Source organism: Echinops telfairi, unplaced genomic scaffold (genome assembly GCF_000313985.2).
Source record: "Echinops telfairi isolate 266 unplaced genomic scaffold, ASM31398v2 ScPeMD7_18;HRSCAF=68, whole genome shotgun sequence".
Lineage (NCBI taxonomy): Eukaryota > Metazoa > Chordata > Mammalia > Afrosoricida > Tenrecidae > Echinops > Echinops telfairi.
The window spans coordinates 37451802-37466267 of record NW_022103915.1 but is presented as its reverse complement, the minus strand read 5'-3'; the positions used below and the strand labels follow the sequence as shown (position 1 = coordinate 37466267).

Genomic DNA, 14466 nt, shown 5'->3' with positions numbered 1-14466 from the left:
GGATGACTTCACAAAGACAGCTTGTAGTCAGAAAACTTACAGTAAAAATAGCATCTCTCCAGAATCCAATTGTCTTCCTTCTTTGCCAACGTCTCATTAGTGCAAATGTCTCATTAGCTATGTAAGTGAGGCTGCTCTGCCTTCCTTTGCTGGTGCACTACCTCTGCTTTAGCATATCTTCCTCCGACCTAAAGCATCTGTCCAAACTCTGCCCATTCCTCTCTCCACAGCCTGAATGTCACCTCCTCTCAAAAGTCTCTTCATGTGTTCTCAGTGTACCCAGCTCTCCAGCTACCAAGCACACACATCGTTGGCACCTGATAAACATTCATTAAGTTGATATGATGTGAATACGTAGCTCAGGATGTTACTGGTTTTGCGGTTCCATGATCCTTTTTTTTTTAATGCAATCAACAAAAGGCACTCTGGCAACAAATGTAGGACCACAGGAGAAAAATTTGTTAAAGGAAAAAAAATTCTTTTGGCAGATTTTTGTGATATTTAGAAATTCCAGAATATTCTAATTTTCAAAGAGTTGTACAGAAAAGAGAAACCGCTGGAGGGGCAATAAGCAAATCATGCTTTATCAACTCATTGCTTCTTAGCACCCTAGAATTATCTATGCTATTAAACACAGTGACATACAAACTTCAACACCTACTCATAGGTGTACATACTATGCATTTGAGGACCCCCATTGGGCTAATTTACTTTCTCAGCTTTACCTGAGTTCTTATTGAAGTCCGTTTTCCCTAATTGCAGAAAGGAAGCCCTAGTTTGAAGCATGCTGGAGGTTGGTAGGTAGCCAGTTCGAGATTGAATTTGCTATGGAGAAGCTACAAATATCGCTACTTTCAGCCCAGTCTAGGGTAGTCTGTAGTTTTACAAATCAAAGCCTGATGATGGCTTTGGGAACTTAAGAGTGTAGACTTCTGTAGAACCCGAATATAATCAGTTTGTCCTGAACACTCAGAATCTTTGCTGGAAATTGTACCCAGGTCTGCAAATTGTAATTTACTGGGAGGAGTTGAATCTAGAGGTGGCTGAAAGTTCAGCTACAAAGGTGATCAAAGGATTGGGAAATAAGAACTAAGCAAGATTGAAAGGAATTGGGATTAGTCAGCCTGAGAAGAAAGGAGGATAAAGGGCAATTTAATAGCAATCTAAGTGCATAAAGACTCTTAACAGAACATAGTGACCAGTATATTTTATCCCATATGAGACTTAAGCTGCAGTGTGAAGGACTTGGGATAGTCATAAGGAAGTATCTACTAACAAGCAAAATTGGAGTGAATTATTGAGAAAGATGGGATTTTCATCTTGGAGGATTACAACAATAAATTCTATTCCCCTTAGATGTTGTAAGATGAGCCTTGGCCAAAGACAATGGTGTGGCCTTGATGGCTTCATGGCATCCCATCGATTCTGTGGTATGATTATTAAGTTCTTCAAGGACATCAGGGAGGCACCAGGCTGAGTCAAGGGATTTCATTGTTTCTTGGGTGTGTTGTTGTTATTCGGTGCCGTTGAGTAGATTCTGACTCTTAGCCACCCCGTCTACAACAGAGAACGAAACACTGCCTGATCCTGTTGCGGCCTCATGACTGTTCTTATGTTTGAGCTGCCATTCCTTGTGTGACTGGACTGGACTTGTCACTCCTCTGTTCTTTAATTTTTCATCTGGAAAAGGAAAGAGCCAAACTAATTGACTCTGAATTAGTTTGAAAGATGGGAAGCGTCATATTCTATAGACAGGTTATAAACCAGCCATTGAGAAAGACTCCTTCACCTAATAATATCTCTCATGTATAGATTTCGTTCAACTCATTTTACAGATGAGCAAGCGAAGGCCTAAATGAGACTAAATGGATGGCCCGGTTTTACAAAGCTAGGACCCAAACTCCCAGGCAAGGGTTCTTTGATTGAGCTAAGTATTGGATCATTATGCTCTGATGCTGTGTTAGTCTGGGTACTTTAGAGAAACAAATCCACAGAAATTCATGTATAAGAGATAGTTTTATATAAAAGTTAAGTACACATCAAGAAAACATCCAAACCCAGTGCTGCCCAAAGCCACAAGTCCAACATTAACCCATATGTCCGACACCAATCCACAAAGTCCTCCTCCATCTCACAAAACACACACTATGATGCCGACTGCAGTAGGAAAGCCGAATCAGTGAATGTGTAAGCATCTCAGCACTGGCAGGGGTCTCCACGTGGCTGATCCAGCACCCAGGGCTGTATCGGGGTAGGTCCATGTGGCTTCTCCTCAGGGATGTCTTGCAGGAAGTGAGCCTTGCAAGCAGAAGCAGGGAACTGGCTAAGGCAGTTGCACCCTGGTCCTACCATCACAAAGCAAGAGACCTGGGGAACTCAAAAGGCAAGGCTCACTGAGTCATTTATCTCTCCGCCCTTCAATTAACCCCACATGTGTTTATCAGGCAGGTTGGCACAATAAACTAACTAACTCAAATGCAGTATTAGAGAATCCTTTCTAGTTTTTCTTTTTAGCTTTTTCCTTTTCTTGCAGAAATGTTCACTGCTTATAAGATAGGTATGGTGCTAGGTACTGGTCATTCCAAATGATACCATAATGGTGTCTTCAATGATTTTTACTTCAGAACAATAGTATGATTCCCATGGTACAACAATATCTCTCTTCTCATAAGTTTGTGGCCAGAGGTGGAGGAACAAAGGACAGAGATACACATTCTTCAAGGTGTGGGTACCTTCTGGTTTTGCCTAGGAAGACCGTAGAACACTCCTGCCAAGTCTCTTTAAGTAGTACTTTTTCTTTTTCCCCAAGACCCCTATATGAAGCCTCAGGGTTGTATGCCTTCCCCGACTTTGGAGCACAGAACTGTGACCAATTTATTTAGACTATCAGACTCTCTGGGTTGTCATCTCTACTCTGACATTTACCCACTGCTGACCTTGGGTAGTTATTCAGGCATCTGATGACTTGGTTCTGAGGCTCAGCTACATTCCTGCAAAGCTCTTGGCATACACTGGTCAGTGTTTCCTTTTCAGCATTCACTCTATCTCCTGCCAGAGAAGATGGCATTGGAAACTATCACCAACAAGAATACTCTCCCAGCTACACTTTGGGGTTTGCCCTGCCCTTTTTTTTAAGCTCCTTGACCAGGGGAAGACCATGTATCTTGACCAAATCTTCCACTTGGGGACGAGCTCAGAACTATGTCATAGTTCTGTTGTATCTTTGTACTTCCTTCAACTGTTCTGCCTTACCTTGAAAATAATGACTCAGGACTTAATGGAGTGGTGGGGACCAGCTTCTGGTGCCGTCATTGGCCAGATACCTTCACCTCAAACTGAAACTTCAACTTTGACTAGGATGAGGCTGTTCGCGTTATTTCTGACAGCCTGTCTCACTGTTGATTATGAATCCAGCTTTTTCCTTTGGGTATCCAGAGCAGAGAAGGAGAAGCGAAATAAGGCCTATGGCTAGTGAAGAGGTTACAAAAGCCATCAAACTATAGGATAATCTTAAGCAAGTGGCTTTCTGATTCATTGTAATGTGTATTGTGTAATTGAAGTTTCTTTTGATCCCAAGCAACAGAAACTAACCCCGGGTAACTTGGGGCAGGGACAGGGAGGCCAATTTTCAGGGTAAGAATGGAATAGCTTTTAAAATGGAAGTGAAAATTGAACCAATAAGTTTCCTAAAGGACAAGCAGTCTGATGGCTCTGAGCAGATAGGAAACAGTCACTAATGGATAGGTGGTCAGATCTACTGGCATGAATTTACTCCAGACATTGTCTGATCTTACTGTTGAACTAATCGTTCATATACCCAGGAGAGTCTAACTGCTTGGCTTGGGCTATGTGACTACACCTTGACCAGGAGAGGGCCCTGCACCTTGACTGGCAATTCTACTTGGACCGCCCAAATTAAACCAGAGTGTTCCTACCAAAAGAAAGGGAGGTTTAGAGGCCATAGATGTCCACTACAGCCCCTGTCCACTACAGGTAGGAATAAGATCAATCTTACAACCCAAGAAATGGGCAGCTTTGCAGGAATTTCTGTTTTGAAGCTATTACCATATAGACCTTTACCCAGCTTAGGGATGCTTAGGTGTGACTTCACATTTATTTTGTCTCCTTCTAGAACTTAAAATCCATAGTTAATAAGAGACATCTTTGTACTGGCCTGGAGTAAAATGAATTTCTAAAATTCTGTGACTGTGATATAAATGACCACCACACCTATCATCATATATGGAAGGCCAAAGTGAGCGTCAGTCACTAGAGATAAACAGTCTAAAGAACCTCCCACCTAGAATTATTTTTCACATACACACTATTGAGTTGTGTAGATGACAGAGTTTGAATCTTTGTGGACTTTGACTGGAGAGCCCAACTTCAAATGAATTAGCAAGAGCGTTATTTTTACTCCTTTAGGCTGATGGATTTGTACCAAGAAGCTATATTGTGGATAGTAGATTATAATAACAAAGGGGACTTTAGAATGAAGATGACACATGGATTTGGAATGTTTTCTCATCTGCGTGTGCTTATTCCTAAATATATTCCATCATGCTTTCTTTTTCAAGTAGCTGACCAGCTGTGCACCACCTTTTCCTTCTCTCTCAGCCTCTGTTCCTGATGGCTCTTTTCTTGTCCACTCTACTTTCTTCATTCCAATTGTGCATTTAAAAAAATTTTTTTTCATCTAACCTTATTTCTTCTCCCCCTTGCTTTTCTTTAGTGGGTCTCTGTCTACCGCTTATATTCCTTTCCAACTTGTGTTTCTTTCTCTGACATTGCTGTCCATTCTTTACCTGCAACCTAGGTTTTAGCCCCTTTCCCGTCCCAGTTCCTTACCTCTTCACTCTTAATCCCCAAAGTGTTTACTGACCTGTGTTCCAAAAGGCAGGATCCCTTGGGCCCCCTGTCCACACCAGTGCAATGAAAAGCAGCAGCTGGCATTGCTCAGCAAGTTCCTTGTATCCATGAATCAGTGGATAAGGACCCGGTCAATGAAAGTCTTTATGTGTGGGTTCATTTGTCTATATGAGATACCTGACTATGTTCAAGCAAGTTAGTCTGCTACATGGAGAGATGCTTTGATCTTTTCTGGCAGAGAAATAATTAATCAGCAAGTATTACCAAAACATATTCCTTCATTAAATTAATCAATGGGGGCCTAAGGAAGAAAGCAGATAATGACTTGTCTTTGTTGTCTAGTGCTGCCTTCACAGAAATGCCTCAGGTGGATGGCTTTAGCAACAAACCCTTATTCTTTCACAGTTTTGGAGGTGAGAAGTCTGGACACAGGACCCAACTCTAGGGGAAGGCTTTCTTTTACTTTTTGCTCTGGAGGAAATTCCTCGTCTCCTTTCAACTTCCCTGGACTGGCTTTTCCTTTGAGATCTTCATGTTTCTTTTCTTCTTTTTAAAAATCATTTTATTGGCAGCTCTTATAGATATTATAACAATTCATAATTCAGTTAGATCAAGTGTAATTGTACAATTGCTGCCACCATGAGTTTCCAAACATTGTCCTTTCTTCTTGAATTTTTTGATATCTTAGTGTCAGTCTTCTCCCGGGTCTAGGAGATTCTCAGCTCAGGGACCCCAGACACAGAGATGTGCACCACTCCTCCCATGTCTTTTTTATTGAGACTGAGGTCCCTCCATTTCTTTTGGGGTCTTTCTCCTATCTTAACTCTTGTAAGATAAAAGGTGATGGAGGCCAGATCCCAGGGAAACTCACCTAAATCCACTTAGAGCTGTAACCTGCGCGAGGATGTTGCAATCCACCCTCATCTCAATAGAGTTGATTAGCTGATCACATCAGATCATATCATGAGGGAAGAGGGGAGGGGTTGTAACGACATCATTACATAACTGCCAACCACTGAAAATCATAGCCCAGCCAAATTGTGTGGGTGGGTGTGGGTGGGGGACTCAAAATGTAATCCATGACAGTACTAAAGCAAGAAATAGGAAGACCCATAAACAGTCAAGTGTTAGTGTGTCTAGTGTTAGTGTTGATACATGGAGTGATAGCATAAAGCAGAACCAGGATAGAAAGAGATGGCAATAAGCAGTCATGCAATTCAAGTGATCGATTTGTTTAAATGAGAGAAAGAAGAAGCAGGGCAGTGTACACTATGGGTACAGAATGTGAAAGGGCAAACAATGGAAGCATTGGCAACACGATGGGTGGATATAGACAAAGAGATCCGAAAGCCCAAAAGCCATGCTAAGATCCATAAGTATTAGATATTCAACAACCAACAAGAGAAAACGTTTACGGGCTATAATACTTTTCAGCTACAGTGTCTGTAGTGAGTGATTTAGAGGAATGAAGATAGAGAATACTAGAGTAGCATCTTTTAAAGTAACTTTAGAAGAATTTGAATACATGGAATATAGAACAATGGCAAGTGATAGAAATCTTAAGGGAGGAAAGTGATTTTTAAAATAGGGCTAGTAGCTTATCAACAGGCAAGGAAGAAAAGCAGGAAGGTGCATTATACCCTGAGTGTGAGGAGACCGCATGACCTAAATCAAGAAACAGACCACCTGTTCACTCAGTACAATGCTAGCTAGCTGCTTTATATAGCACTTCCAGTTTAAGCTCCACAATGCCCAAAAGTGAAGCTAGGGGCTGAGAATGATATCCATTGGAAGGAAGAAATACAGGGAATTTTCTTTAGTCACTTCCAAAGTCCTAAGGCTCAGGGGGAATGACTGGTTTTGTCGGGTCAGAGTGAACAGCCAAAGACAGCAAACGTAGCATATTGTCGGAGGTAAATCACCTAGCGCGGTCTGTTCTGTCTTTATGACAAGGTCAGAGGACCATAGCAAGCCGGCCAAATGTTTTCAACCATGGAAATCCCCTAACTTTCCACGGGCTGCAATCCCACAGCTCCGAGGCTGTACTCAGAGGATGGCTCCCTTCCAACTTTCAAAACCTCCCAAATTGATTAATCATTTTCTTGTTCTGACTCATTCAGACCTCTAGAAAATAGCTGTAGGTACTGGATGGGCTGTGTAGATCAAGGAGGTCAGAGATTGGCTTGATGTTGGCCTGTAGAAAAATCTAGAAGATACTGCCAAAAGTATTTAAGTCCATTGTTCTCAGAAGCTCGTATGTGGGCTATGGCCAAATGCCATCTACTCATTCATATTTTTGAAGCAAGGTATTTTTGTGTGTGTTAGGAAACTTGTCATATACTACAGGGGGCTGTGTGTATATATCTTCACTTCTTATTAAGTAGGCCTTTAAGGGGGCTGTTTATATGACAGCTGATTTTTATATCTGTTAAATGGATCATAGTCCATAATAATAACAGTAATAATAACAACAAGAAGCACAGATTTAGTGCTTATTATTTGCCAGACACTGTACTGTACCGTGTTTTCTCTACGTGACAATATTCAGAGAAACTGAAAGGTCTGGTTATCTGAGTCCAGAACATATACGGTGATACTATTTTGTCTGGCTAATATTCATCATGCAGTTACTTTTTTCAGTTATGAAAATACTAAGTGTATTTATTTATTTTCCTTTTTGAAATTGTAAATTCAGAGGGGATTACATTTGGGATCATCAACTTTGTATTCACCAGTTTAAATGATTATACTCCTTTTTAGTTTCCTCTTTCAGTTATATAGGAAGTCCACTTCTCTGACTTGAGACTTGCTTGAACTCTCCTAGTTGATTCATATGGTTCACGGACATTTATTTAGCGCCAGAGTGTACTAGTTAGTCCTTAGAGATATCATTGTGAATAAGGCCTGGCCTTGGACATGAAGTTCAATGTAACACGGTTATATGTCCATTGTGTGAGTCCTTTGAATCTGGTCTGAAAAAAATAGTCAGGCATGAACAGACGCAGCAGCAAACTAGTCTGTAAGGAGAAGAGGAAACACGAGTTGGCACTTCAAGAACACTGCACGTCGAATTTCTCCAGGACTAAGGGAGAGGAGATCCCCAGCAGGAAAAAGCAGCACGTGTGAATACAAAGAGCCGCGAGAGAACACAACATGCTTACGGTCTGTCAAATGAGAGAATACCTAAGGGGTTATGGTCAGAGATGACCTCATAGGTTAAATGTGGGAGGGTGGGTGGGGGTGTTAATGATGGTCTCGGTATCGTAAACTAACACCTTTTCTACAAGCACTGGAAGAGTTTATGGAGCTTTTGAAGAAGAGAGCAACTGAATGTGGTGATCGTTTCAGAACGAGAATTCTGATGGTCACGTGGAATGGGAGAAAATGGCCGTTAGAAAGCAGTTGCCCTGTCTAGAAGAGGAGGGAACATCAAAAAGTGTGTGGACAAATGAAATGAAAAGATAATGGAATTCTCTGACACATGTTTTGAAGCGCCCTTGTCGATGAAAGGCAAGGCAGTGTGGTGATGGTAGGCAAAGGCAGAGGAGATAGATTTGAGTGAGAGTTCTATAGTCCACTGGCTGACCATACCGTTTGGTTGGAATCACAGTGGTCGTTAGGATGACCGCTCCAATGAGGGACTCAAGTGTCTAGGTGAATCATGATGCCGTCATTAGAAACCTAGAGGAAAAGCAGCCTCTTTTTTTGGGGCCGTGTCACCTGAACATAACTTTTAATATTCTTGTCTTTTGTCAGATAGAGACAAAATTGCTCAGTAAGATATTTCCCTTCTGAACTCAACCATACAAATGGAATTCTGTGGATATTGATGCAAGTAATAGAAACTGGCATTGTTAAAAAATAATATGAACTAGATTCCTGGCTTTTGGGTTTGTCACAGAATTACATAAAATCAAAGTGAGAAAAGAATCATGACATTAATTTGGGACAAGACATTTTAAGGGAGAATTCGGCTTTAGAAATTCAAGCATCATTTATAGTTGAAATAACTAAAATCAGATTATTTTGTTTCTAACACTCAGGTGTTTTACTTTTTTAAAAGCAGCCTCTTGTAACGCACTGGGTGCAAACTGAGGTGCTCATGAGATCCGCAGGTAGAAAAGTCTGGGAGGACAGCATGACTGGGCTGATAAAGAGCTCGGGTGAGAGGCACATGAAGTATTTGGAGCCAAGCCACCCGATGAGATCAATGAAATAGATGAGAACCGGGCCAAGGGAACAGAGATTGTGGCTTGCAGAATCCATTCGTGCTGGGTTAAGAATCACTAACTGGATGTATTTGTTGTTTCTATTGCAGAACACACTGTTGATTCTGTTATTTTCCTACACACGACGAATAACATTTTTAATGAAGTTTGAAGGCCCAGCCAAAGGCTAGCAGGACACTGACCCCTTCTAGACCATTATCTTTATGAGCTGCTTTGGAGAAGGGAAAACGCTTGCTCTACAACAACATACCTCATCCCTTGCAACCCCATGAACACATGTCCCTGCTCGGCTTTCTTGGGCTGAGCTGGATTCCAACGGCCTGTTGGCGCTATCATCGCCTTGCAGACATCCACACAAAAGGGATCCTTCATCCCCAGCCCCTGAACTAATTGTAACAATCTGGTTTTCCTTAAGTCTCCGAAAAATCACACAAATGGATTCCCCAGCCCTTGCCCATTTTCAAGGACACCTGGATGACCCTTCATCAAGTCAACTGACCCCTCTCAGCCTTTATTCACCTGCTGTTTCAATTATGTGAGCAGTGATGCATGGGCCTCAAGAGTCCCTGTCCTGGGAAATTTCTTCAGAAGAGGATTATTGCAGGGGAGCAGGGGGGGTGGGGGGGGGGTGTTCTGCTATGGTGCCAACTCTGGGATTTCAATCTCTTCCAGCCTATGGAGCACCTGAATTCAAGTGTCGGTTCCCTTCTGACATGAGGACACTGGGTCTGTTTCCTTCCGCTGTTCACGGAAACAATGAAAAATAAGCCAGTTAGATCATCCAGAGCCAGTTACCAGTATCACAAAATGGAGCTGAGCATTGTACTGAATGAAGTTAGGGGCCTTGGCTTTAGTTACAAGGACTTTGGAGATAACTGGAGCCGCCTCGCTCACAAAAGTCCCACTTCCTATGTGCGATGATATTACTTACCATGACTTAGGCTCTTATTTCACATGTGATAAGTATTTATTAATTGGTGGGATATTCCAGATCGTGACAGATAAGGACTACCGAGCTTGAGTGTAATTTGTTTACTAATTACAAAGTCACAAGGTGGCAGCCATGGAATTGCTGGCTCCGATGGTAGGTGGTGGTACAGTGGATTACACATTGTGATGGTAGCTGCAGGATGAGCAGTTCGAACCAACCAGTGCTCTGGGAGAAAGACGAGGCTTTCGGCTCTGGTACAGATTACAGCCTCAGAAACCCAGAGGCCGTTCTCCCCTGCCCTGTGGGGCAGTTAGATGAGTCGGAATAGATGTGATAGCAGCGCGTCAGCTTGTTTTGGTATGGAAACGCTGTTTTACCATTTCAACTTTTTCACAGTGGCTATACCATTTTTTAGGAGCCCTGGTAGGTTAAATATTTGACTACTAACCCAAAGGTCACTGGTTCAAATACTAGTCAATCCTCAGGAGACAAATGAGGCAAGCAGCTTCCATAAAGATTCATAGTATGGGAAACCTTGTGGGGCAGTTCTCCTGTGTCCTGTAGGATTGCTATGAGTTGGAATTGATTTTATGGTAGTGGGTTTGGTGTGGATCATATACCTTTTATATTTCTACCAGCAACATAAGAGATTTCCAATTTCTCCATATCCCTTTCAATGCTTGTAATTGTCCATTTTATAGCCATGCTGGTAGGTGTGATATCTCACTTTATTTTGATAAAAAACATTAAATATAGAATTGATTCATTTTTTACAAGGAGGTACTGTGATAGATTATGTTAACCCTTGTTCATCATGGGGACAATACATCTCAGCTTGATCTTAACTCTTAAATGCCAGACCCTCATTATTGGTTCTGAGGGGTTCATCTGTCCTGGATTCCTTGTGTTTCCAGTTCCTATCTGTACCAGTGTACATCCTCTGGTCTAGCCAGATTTGTAAGGTAGAATTGGGATCATGATAGTGGCGGGGAAGAAGCATTAAAGAACTAGAGGACAGTTGTGTTTAGTCGTTGCTAAAATGCACCCTGACTGGCTTATCTCCTCCCCACGACCTTTCCGTAAGGGATGTATAGTTGTCTACAGATGGGCTTTGGGTCTCCACTCCGCACTCCCCCTCATTCACAATGATATGGTTTTTTGTTCTTTGATGCCTGATACCTGATCCTATCAACACCTCGTGATCACACAGGCTTGTGTGCCTCTTCCATGTGGGCTTTGTTGCTTCTCAGCTAGATGGCCACTTGCTTACTTTCAAGCCTTTAAGACCCCAGATGCTATATGAGAGTAGAGACACCAGGAGGGTGGAGGGAAGGTGGGGTAGAAAGGGGAACCGGTCACAAGGATCTACATATAACCCCCTCCCTGGGGGACAGACAACAGAAAAGTGGGTGAAAGGAGGTATTGGACAGTGTAAGACATGACAAAATAATAATAATTTATAAATTATCAAGGGTTCATGAGGGAGGGGTGGAGAGGGAGGGGGAAAATGAGCTGATACCAAGGGCTTAAGTAGAGAGCAAATGTTTTGAGAATGATGATGTCAACAAATGTACAAATGTGCTTTAGACAATTGATGTATGTATGGATTGTGATAAGAGTTGTATGAGCCCCCAATAAAATGGTTTTTTAAAAAATACAGTTCCTCATGTTGTGGTAATCCCCAACCATAAAATTATTTTCATGGCTACTTCATAACTGTAATTTTGCTACTGTTATGAATTACAATGTAAATATCTGATATGCATTATGTATTTTCATTGTTACAAATTGAACATAATTAAAGCATAGTGAGTAATCAGAAAAACAAAAAACACCGAAAAATATTTTCTCCATTAAAAAAAGAAAAGAAAAACACGGCCAGCCCACAGAGGACATAGCGGACATGCAGGTGGCCTTGGAGCACCTGTGATGGGTTTCATCACCGAGAGCTCCTCGTAGAGCTTGTTAAAAATGTAGCAGAGCTTGTTAAAAATGTAGCGTCCTGAGTCCCACAAGCAATCAGAGTATCTGAGGATAGATCCAACCTGCATTATAAACAAGGTCAGAGGCTCTTAACACTTTTCCAAAGTCCATTTTGCACCATCATGTGAGAACCAAGAAGGGAGTGGAAAGCTTACTAGACTTTGCGTTGCCCCTAACCAGTTGTGACCTTGAGCAAGACATGCTACTTGTCTTCCCCAAACTCACTGCCATCAAGCCGATTCTGACTCCTGTACTCCTCTTAGCCCTACTTCCTGGCTTGGCATCAGGGAATTGGAAATGGGACGAGCTCTGTAACTCTTCCCAGCTCTCATGTTCTGTGGCACCCTGTGAACTGCTATTGGAGGACATCAGCGCCTCAGGAATCTTGGCGCCCCAACAGCAACAAAAACAACAAATATTTACAGAAGAGTCACAACATGTCAGGCGGCTTGCTAGTCACTCGGAGCATAAAGGACTGAACTCCGGCCCCCGTCTTTGTGGGGACTCTGATCTCCTGGGGAGATTCATCCCAGATGAGACACACTGTTAGATGGTGAAAATGGCTTCACTGTTTTGTTACTTTAACCAGGAACACTTGGAGGGTATAGGCGGATGGATCTCTTTCCTGTATAGATAACCTGTCCTACTCCCATCTCCTCATCTCAGACTCCCTTCCTCTAGGTTTCAGAAACAGCATCCCACCTGTGCACCCCATACTTGATGGTGTTGAATGCAACCAACACTGAGGAATCCTGACTGAACAAATAGTTAGCTTCAGAGCTATTGCTTGAGATGTTTCGTTGTTTAATTTGCCACTGCTGTTGATTTTTTGAGGGTGGGTGGGTATGTTTTTCTGCGTATGAAATCCAGGAAAGGTAAATCTTCAGATCTGGTAACTGGATTAATGGTTTCTTGTGGGAATGACAAGGAACCCTGGTGGCACGGTGGTTACACGTTGGGCTGCGATCGGAAAGGTCAGCAGTTCGAAACCGCTAGCCTCTCTGAGGGAGAAAGATGGGGCTTGAAGAGAAAGATGGGGCTACTCCTGTTAATAGTTACAGTCTTGGAAACTCATAGGGCAGTTTCACCCTGCCCTACAGGGTTGCCATGAGTTTGCATTGACTTGATGGCAGGGAATTGTGTTGTTGTTGTTTGCAGTGGGTTGGGGTGGAGGGGTAAGGTAATGACAGGGGAGGTTGGGAGGAAATTGGGAACTGAAAACAATGAGTACAAGAAAGCCGAAAATATTCTAAGGTGGAATGTGATGATGATTGTACCTCTCTTTTTTGATACAATTGAACTTATTGAATTGTATGATACATGACTTATAAGCCGATAAAACGGTTTAAGAAAAAAAGAGCTATCATTGCCATGTCTCTGAGAAGCTCTAATTGTTCTCACATCACACGCTGACCTACGGGGGAGGAAGCACGCATCCTGCTTTAGCCTTGGGCTCTATTGCATCACTGAAGATGGCCTTCTCCCGCCAGCACCCGCGGAATGGCAGTGAGTGTGGGTTTTGCTTTGTATTTCTCCATAGTTCTTTTTGTCTCTCTCTCACTGGGACTCAGGACTCTGCTCTAAGGCCTGACTTGGAAATCTTCAATCACTCTTCTCTCCTTTTGCCCCCTGCTCTCTTTCTTTTACTCTCTCTCACCTCCACTCAGGCTGTCAATCCAGCCAGGGCTGCTGCCTCTCTTCTGGGGCTCTGGATCACCATCGGCCCAAAGAGCCAGGTGAAGCCTCTTTGCCCAGCAAAATCTAATCTAATTATCAGCTGGTCCAACAATCTCATTTCAAACAGTCTGTTCCACTGTCCCCTTGACTGTGCTTTACTGACAAGTGTCCTTGTCCCTTTAGTTCAGGAGAGCTGACTACTGAGTGTCATGCAAGATCTGAAAGGTGTCAGTTGAATGTAAGAAAGCGCTTTAGCCATGTTCATCCACAGTCTGCCCAGGAGGCTACAACCGGGCCACAAGAACATCCAAGGAGACGGCTGAGCAGAGACCTTTTGCTACTTGTGATACTGACACTGTCCAGAAACCCACAGCCCCTTGACCAGCAGCAGTCTTTTTGATGGGACACTCTTATTGCTCCGAGGATTCTATCTCCAGAATAAAGGCTGCCTTAGATACTTCGTTTTCTTCATCTTAGGACAGGCCTCCCTGTCTATTTTTGTAGCCACTGCCCCGGCTCGTTAGATCTGTACTGAGTAGGGTGACTTAGACCAGCACCTTTCACCCCAGGATCTGGAAGCCTTTAACAACCTCAACTCCACACTTTCCATGCGCAACCACTTAGGGAAGAACAAACAATAAACAGAAACTTCTGGTGATTGTCTGGTCTGGGAGGGTGGAGGAAAGAGAAGATGGTAACCACTAGTGGCCTCACTCAGCCTTTTGTCTCAGGTCAATATGACTTAAAGTTCCCAAAAGTGGCTGGCGGTCTTTAAAA

At 42.7% G+C, this 14466-nt stretch overlaps 1 protein-coding gene across 1 annotated transcript in view; it reads left to right on the top strand.

The window, feature by feature from the left end:
* The window catches only part of RAD51B (RAD51 paralog B), a 774217-nt gene that overhangs the window by 430997 nt on the left and 328754 nt on the right, over positions 1 to 14466 (top strand). The window lies entirely within an intron of this gene.